The sequence below is a fragment of the Aythya ferina genome (assembly GCF_964211825.1).
Source record: "Aythya ferina genome assembly, chromosome: 8".
Lineage (NCBI taxonomy): Eukaryota > Metazoa > Chordata > Aves > Anseriformes > Anatidae > Aythya > Aythya ferina.
Genome location: NC_140304.1, coordinates 29,550,730 through 29,559,495, shown reverse-complemented (window position 1 = coordinate 29,559,495; position 8,766 = coordinate 29,550,730).

Genomic DNA, 8,766 nt, shown 5'->3' with positions numbered 1-8,766 from the left:
TAGATAAAAGCATTCCGGTTGTTTAATTGGAAATGTCTTGCTGTTTTACATAGACCTAGTGCCCTATTTTTATGAGATTTAAAATTGTGCAGAGAAATTGTTTCCATGGAAGCAGAGATCACTAAAGAAATAATGCACTCTGTGTTTCCTACAGGATTCCTTTTACAGCCTGCTGTTCTAAATAATTAACTCCTGTGTCATTGCAGTTTAGCATGGATTAAAGGAAATGCTTTGTTTCTAGTATCTGAGACATGATTTTATATATATTTCTATAAATGTATACATGTCATTTTAAAGGCAGGAAAATAAAGTAGTAAGTCTGTTCTTATTTACAGAGGGAAAAAAATCCATCAGTACAAAAAAGTCAATGGAAAAGTACATTTTGGGGCAACTTGTACCACTCTAAAGTCAGGGACGCTTAAAATTATTCCTTTTTTCCCTTTCTTTTGCCACCGTTCTACGTTATTTGCTTGGTGGTGGTTATATTCTAAAACTGCTGTTGTACTTCTGGCCACCTTTGAGGGAAGCAGTAATGAATGCAGTTTTTAATTAAGGTAACAGCAGTGAGAATCTTCACCAGCAGGGAAAACAGACCATCTGTTTTACTTGCCTGTGGTTTTTCTTCCATATATTACTTCTGACAAACCGCTTAATTTTTCTCTACTTTGCTGTACTTGTCTGTGAGAAAGGGGAAACTGTCAAATAACTGTATGAAGCAGAGACCATGTCTCTAAACATCGTGCAAGCCAAGTAGTGCCACCTACAAATCTTCATTTGTTTGGTGCTTTCTGAGCACAAGAGCAGCTCAGCTCTGCTGTACAGAATTGCCATAACTCCCTCAAAGTTGGTTGGGAGCTATAACAGCTTGTAGCAGTTTAGGATCCGTCTTCCAGTAAAAGAACTTTAGATCACGTTTTGGTTTTGTTCTCTCTTAAATTGATAATATCAAATAAAGATAAGATGTGAATGTGGAGTTGATAGTTAAATGGATTTTGACTTTGAGGGAAGGATATGGAACTAATAAAACCACAGGTTATTGTAGGTAAATGAGTAGCTTGGAAATTAAAAACAGTGAAACAGTTAAGACATTTAAACTACTAGCAAAGACTCTACAAGGTGGAAGTTTGAAATACCTAGTTACTTTATAATAATTTTAGCTGTAGATCACAATTATTTTTTAAGACTGGTAACTGCTGTTGTTTTTATCTGAAAAAAGGGGAAATGGAGAGGTGCCATAATGTGTTACAGGTCTGAAAAGGAGCTGGTAAGAATTTGAAGAACTTTCTTTTGTCCTTAGTCCCTTAAGTACTGTGTATTTTCATGGCTTGTGTAGAAATAGGAGTATCTGCAATGCTCAGATAATGTCCTTTTCTAGTGGTAGGGATTGTTTACCTCTGCAGCTTTAATTTTAAATCTATACTGTGTTATAAATACTCTAAAGTGTAGCTTCACACTGCTCATGTAGACACAAGTCATTGTTACAAGTAGCCCTGCTAGCAGTGATTTAAAGCAGGGCAGGCCCTCAGGAAAACAACAGTGCAGGCAAAAGACCTGACTGCGAGGCAGCATGCAAGTTGTGTGGCTGGGAGAATGGTGCTGTGGTTGTTACTGGTCCCGGAATAATGATTTATAAAGCGTCTGACTGTTTGACAAATCAGATGAGTGGGACTTGTTTAACACAGAACTGGAAAATATCTTTCAGCTGCTGCCAAAACACATGGAAAACGCAGCTTGTGCTTTGTAGACCATTAGGACACTTGGGAGCTACTGGAGTGTGCTGTGAAAGGCATTACTCAAAGTTCAGACTGAAAAATTCCATCAGAAACTGCTAACAACTTTGTAAGGGTAATGAAAGCATGGAAATCGTCATTCCTAGTACTGCCTTGGGATGAGCATGTACCAAAGGAAAGGGGGGAGAGGAGCTTTCTGTGGTGCACGCTGAGATTGCACTCCTGTAGTCTAACTAAAAGAGCCATCAGCAAAGTGATGAACTGTCTTGCCACCTGTCATCTGAACTGACAGCTACTCCAGTGTTCTGTCAGAGCAAACAAACCCCCAGAAGGCTTTATCTCACGTAACTGTGTGAAAGGAGAAAGGAGAATGTCCATAACTAAGAAACATAGAGACAGCGGAATGGTCCAGGAGTTGTGTGATGGAAGAGGTGGGGAAAACCAGGATGGAAGTAGGATTGCCTCAGGCAAGGAGTGGGATTTCCTCCAAAAGAAAAAAGGGAAATCCATAAAGATGGATACTGCCTAAAAATCCTAAAGGAGGAGAAGGGCTAGGTGAAGGCTTGTGCTGTAGAAATTAGACTTTCTGAGCAGATTTAAGGTTCAGGTATTGCTTGCTGTCACTTCAGCCTGGACCCACGCTTTCCACCTGCACCATGGAGGCTGGTTGGAGTTTCTGCTGGGTCTGATTCTGGTGGTAGCTTCATCAGGGTGGAGTTGTACCTGTGTGACCAGTCAGTGGACATGTCTGGCAGCTGCACCTACGTGCTAGTAGGTTCAGATTGTGGGGTGGATTGTTCAACACTGACCTCAAAAGGCAGGAATTACGTCCCTGAAGGAGAAGCACTTCCATGGACATCCCCGTGGGCTGCTAGATAATGATGGCATTCACAATCCAAACTGCAAGGACAGTGATATCTTCAAAGCCAGGCGGTGCAACCAAGCTGATGCTTCTGGTGTGCGACCACTGCCGGGGTAAGGAGAGCTGAAAAGGTTGGCAGAAACCTGAGGTGCAATGAACTGGTTAGGACAGATCAACATTGAACTGAAGCACCAAGAAACATCTGGTCCCAGTTTAGAGGCTACAAAAAATATTCGAGATACTTAGCACAATCTAGAATATTTTTGCTAGTACTGCAGGCCTTGTTCGGCTTGCTTTAATATTAAGCTTAGGCTTAATATTTTAAGTTTTTACAAACAAGAAAAAAAATCTTTAAAGTTGCTGAAACTTCTCTTTGTCAACAATTCATACCATAAATATCTCTAACTAAATGAATTCTGATAAAATACTCCTCAACACCAAAGGCTTTTATTTGTCAGGAAACAGTACTGCAGCCACTTCCAGCTGCAGAGGTCCCAAGCCTGAGTTTGCATTCAGGCAGTGCGGTGAGCTATTGCCTGTTCTGCCTTTTTAAAAGGCTCTGACACTTAAAAGGGTCAGCAGAGATCTCTTGATCCCATTGCAAGTGTAAGTTAATCTTGGTGTTCTGCCCAAATTCAGACTCCGGTAATAGCATTCTGTCTGCCTAAATTCCCGTTGCAATTTTAATCAGAGGAGATGTTTTTTAGTGTTTAACAGCTACACAGAAATACAGCACAATGCTGCAGGAAAAGCTGAAAAAGGCTTTATTTTAGTAGAGCTGTAGGGAGAATTTAAGCAGTGTAATTACTGAAGTTGGAATTCGGCCAAGATACTGGAAGTGGACTTCTTTGCTACCTATTCATCTACTGCCGTCCTTGTTTGGGAGGGCATGTTCACCACAAAGGCTATTTTAAAGAAAATAATGCTAGTTAGGTGTAGAAATATTGGCAGTTGTGTTGCCCATGCTGTGTCTGGATGTCTGATGTCCCGATCAGCATCATTTGGTTACAGTTAAACTGAGACTGCTACATGCAGGCATCCCAGCAGGGTCAGCTCGTTGTTCTATTAATTAGTCTCAGCATCACTAGTTGGTCATCTTGGCAACAGTCGCTACTGCGCCACTTCTGGGGCAAACTACTAAATTCCCATCTCAGGTAAATGCATCTTTATTTAATCTCATTGTTATTTACTTACTGGAAAAACCTGGGCTTTGGATCCATAGGATGGGCAGATGCATCGTGTTTCCCCCATGCAGTTTTAATGCAGTTGTATTAGCAATATTAATGCCTTCAAAACGTTCTTGGCTTATTATTTATTGCATGCCTTATGGCAACAAAGCTAATCTGGTTGTCTTTCAATCAGGAATATACATGAGTACTGATCAAATAGGTGAAGTGAGGATTGAGTATCTAGGCTGAATTCTCCCAGGTAATAGGAAAAACCCTTCTATTATAGAAATGATGAAACCAGAAATCTGGAACTGGGCATCCCTCAGTGCTGGAGACTGTCACCCTCACAATAAAGATCCAAGTATATTGCTTAGCCACTGCCTTAAAATATACACAGAACCAGTAAGAGCAATGTCTTTGAGAGGTTAGTGCTGTCCTTTCCTCAGAGATCATGAGCTGTGCAGTCTTTTCTCTGGGTATCTACTCTGGCTTTCAATTGTCTTTTAACATCACTTCATTTTTCTAGTTTCTGTCATAAGAAGAAAAAATAAATTTTGTACCAAAACACTATACACATTAAGCAGAAAACAATATAAATGTGAGCATCATTTTGACTAGGAGAGGCAGAAGTGACTGAATGATTGGAGAAAGTTCTTACCAGGTCTCTGTCTCAGCATCTTGCTTTGGCTTTTAGAAGCTGAGATGGAAATAAACCCATAAGTAACTAAGTAACTAGCACTAAGTGACCAAGGGTCTCGTCACTTTATTAAAGGTAGAGCTATCTGTTGCCTAAATTACGCCTGCATTTCCAACCAGGGAAGGGCTGCCTTAATTAGAAAGCTCAAAAGAACCACTGGCAGAGAAAAAAAAAAAACGTGGTACTGTGATACAACCCTGAAGAGACTAGTGCTGCCCTTTCTGTACAGTGCTGCTATCTTGGTCTAACTGCACAAAATGAGTTTTGGGCCTTCACTTTTAACTTTTGATTAAAAAACAACAAAACGAAGCAACTTTCTTTTACCATGGGAGAGCTGAGGCCAGTGCCAGCTGCACTGCCAGCACGAGAGCAGGGAAGTGAAAGATAAGGATTCATGGAAGGATTAAAAGCCTCTTACACTCTTACTTCCATCCCCCTGGTGAAAATCATGCCCGCTTATTTATGCGAGTATGTGCTCATTGGCACACAATCCCTGCATTAATTTGCAAAGGGTTGGTGTGTTTGCACACCCATGCATATTCCCACACCTACACTTAAAGATGCACATTGCAATTTTTTTCCCATTGGAGCAGGCAAACCCCAGGGAAAGCTGCGTGGCAGCAGGTCCTACACCTCATCCAGGCAGCCTGAAGCCTGATCTAGCTCTTATCAGTGGTAAAATGGCCCAAATGTGCTGCTCTTCTGGATGGCAAAGAGAATCCTCTCCTGTCTCATCTTTCCCTGATTAAGAAAAATCCCTTTATGGTTGCTTAGGCTGGGATTCAGGCCAGGTTAGTTTAACTACGTGAAACAAAATGCAATGCTGTGTAAAAGCACCCCACTCCCTCTCTTCTGGATACTAAAATGCCAGCACGTCTGTGATGCTTCACTTCATGACTATACACAAGATCCCCCCAGTCGTCCCTAAAAAGTATCAGGGAATCACCTTAGGAAAAAAATAATAAACCAGCTTCTATTGCTAGGGTATTGAAACCACTTTTTCACAGAGTAGTTAAGGAAGTAACAAATTGGCCCTTCCTTCATTTGGTCTTAATTGGGCTGGAAAGTGCTATTACACAGCTAGTCCTCGTGCAGGTATAATTATCCTTTCCAAACCATTTCAATTGATTGGCCTCAGGGCTGTAAGCACTGACATTACCTTTCTTTTTATGCTAAAATGAATCCTGAGTCATTGCAATTACTATCAGAGTAGGAAAAATCAACTTTCAGAAGTTGCACAACTGTTCAGCATCTCCCAACAAAATTCCTTGTATCGGGATTTATCTGGTTAAAATTTCATACGCGCCAGGCAGCCCGACAGGACTCACATCTCATTTTCATGCCGATCCCTGTTCCCCGAGGGGTAACACTCTTACTGTCCTCCTCCAGCACAAATCAAGTGCCACAGAAACAATTAGGGATACTTCATATTATCTAAATGAAAGGCTGAATGGGAATGTATTTGTAATTTTCTGGAGAGGCTTTTACATATGGGCTCAACAGTATTAGTCCTGTTTGAAATTAATGTCCACATAAGCCCTGCAATGAGGAATCTCAGCATTTTTGCTTGTGTCGTTTCACTCAGAAGAGCTAAGTGGAGGAACCATACAGTGTGTGTGGCTCTGCTGTAGCCATTGCAATGTCTAGCACTGTTTCCCCAATTTTAGCACAGGTCTATTGAGTTCTCCTTTTTTCTTCTTGTCTTGTCCTCTTTTCAGTTGTTGGAAATCTGCTAGCTTTGTCCGTCTCAATTCTGCTGAAGGACTTCAGTGAAATCTCAAGTACAGAAAGTTACTGTTCCCTCTCTTAAGTCTCTAAATAAATTTTGCATTTTAGAGATCTAGAGATAAATTACGTGGATTTTTTTTTTTTTTAACACAGTCTCTTAACACAAGTTTTGGAAAAAAAGGACTACACTCAATTTAAAAACAACTTATAGGTGAGTTGTCTGGTAGTTTTCTGTTTAGTTGAGTAACTTCCTCTGGATTGTGATTCTACTTTATTTTTTATTTTTTCCAACAATTTAGATAATAAGCAGAAGTAGTTATTACTTATTAACAAAGATTAAATACCTAATAGCATCCACAGACTGGTAAGTCAGAGGGACAAGGGAGGGTTAGTTAGTATGAGTTAGTACACTCAGTGGACCTAGACAAGTTACTAGCAAACATCATTTGGAAGACCCTTGATGCTAATGAGGTGTTAACTAGTCTTTTAAGTTCACATGAACTCCTGGGATTCCCGCTGGTCAAACAAGCCTAAGTGGCATTAAATCCAATTTATGACTTGCAGAAGGCTGATGGAGTGTATTGTTTCTGCCAAGATTTTAGCCTGACACTTAATAAGCAGACGTGAGCTACATTGAAACTTGAATGACAAAACTGTCACTTAGCTAATATTTATTTATTTTGCTTAGATGTAAAAGCTAAATATTTGATTTTTTTTTTCACTTAAAATGAATGCTATACATTTTATCTGTCAACTATTCAATCGTGACGATTAAAAATGATACTAGGGAGACTTTAGCAGAAAAAGGTTTCCACCAGAATATACAAAAAAAATCTTTTATGTTTACAGGTAATCTGCTTTTAATTATTTGTATTGGATTTAATATTTGGCTATTGGATCTATCTTTGAGGTTAGCCCTGTTTTGAAGAGAGGATTGGACCAAATTACCTCCAAGACATCCCTTCCAACCTGAATTACTCTGATTCTGGAACTCAGGATAGAATAAACTACATAGAATAGTACATAGTCTGAAGAGATTTGTAAGTTTTAACGTTTCAGTGTTCTTTGTAACACACACCCTCTCACTAAATATTGAACAAAAGCTTCAACTCTATGAGACAAAGACTCAAAGCATCAAAAAAAGACACTGATATTGCAACTGCTTGTGTGAATAATTTCATGAACATACAAAATCTCATTCAGTTCAGTAATCACAGAATCACAGAATTTCTAGGTTGGAAGAGACCTCAAGATCATCGAGTCCAACCTCTGACCTAACACTAGCAGTCCCCACTAAACCATATCCCTAAGCTCTACATCTAAACGTCTTTTGAAGACTTCCGGGGATAATATGACCACTCCCATGCAGTGATACACTGATACTAAAGGACACATCCACACAGGCCTTCTGGTCTTCATCAGAAATGCAAATTGCAGTCTTTTCTTGAAGAGATGAAGCTAGTAACCAAAATCTCAGCTGCAAAATCAGCATTAACCATCTCTTTAAATCACAGAAGTTTCTCTTGCTTCCTTTAGAAAAAGTTATATGCATATGTACTCATTAAAATTCAAGAGCAACCGTGTATAAATGACTAGTGGGATTTTTATTTTTATTTTTTAAACTAGCTCTCTATTTAGGGGAAAACACCACATTATCCAATTGCTCACCAGATTTTCATATAGAGAGACATTTTGTGTTGGTATCTGATAAAAAGATACTATAATTGCCTGTGCTGTATTTGTTGCTTGACTGCTTTGAAATCTTAATTATAAGTGATACCGCTTGTGGAGAAATGCAGAATACAATTTTTAGCCCCATCCTTACACACTCAAAACATCCATTGAGTTTAACAGGAATTTAGGTAAGTCAGGAATGCAGAAATAGCTCCAATACCCTCTATGCACACTTAAATAATGTGATTGGAGAAAAAAATAATGCCAAGAAGAAATATTCAAAGAAAACAACAACAACAAAACACACTCAATTTTCATCTGATTTGAAATAAAGTGGAGACTCAGTGGGGTGGAAGAATGAAATTTGCTCCACAGAGCAATTGGTAGAAAAGTATTCATTTTTGGCTTAGGAGTGGAGAATTCTAGATTAAGAAAATAAGAAAAGCAGGCAAATACAGTGTCTAAGAAATAAAGACATTAAACCTCAAGAGACATCCATGAAAACTTCCATCTTAGTTCTTTATTTCTTGACAGTTGGGACACACACAGGCCTTAGGTTAGACTAAGGGCTCTTCTCCTGCTACAGCTCATCTGCTTCCGTGACGGGAGCTGACAATCACAAAAATTAATGCTGTGCTAATTGACTGATGGATTTTACTTATAATGCACCTTACTATAGTGGAGGCTGGGCAGTTCTTAAGGGAATTGTGTCTACTGAAAACAGACTTTCTACCTGTCACCAGAGGAGGTTCCTTCTCGGCCTGGACTCCAAAATCTGCTATATATTTTCTCAGGCAGCTGAAATAAATGGTTAAGAACTGTCACACTAGGGGGCTTCAATAGTACAAAGGGATGGAAAACTGGGGATCTCAGCAAAAATTGAACGATACCTGACTTTGTTCAGTG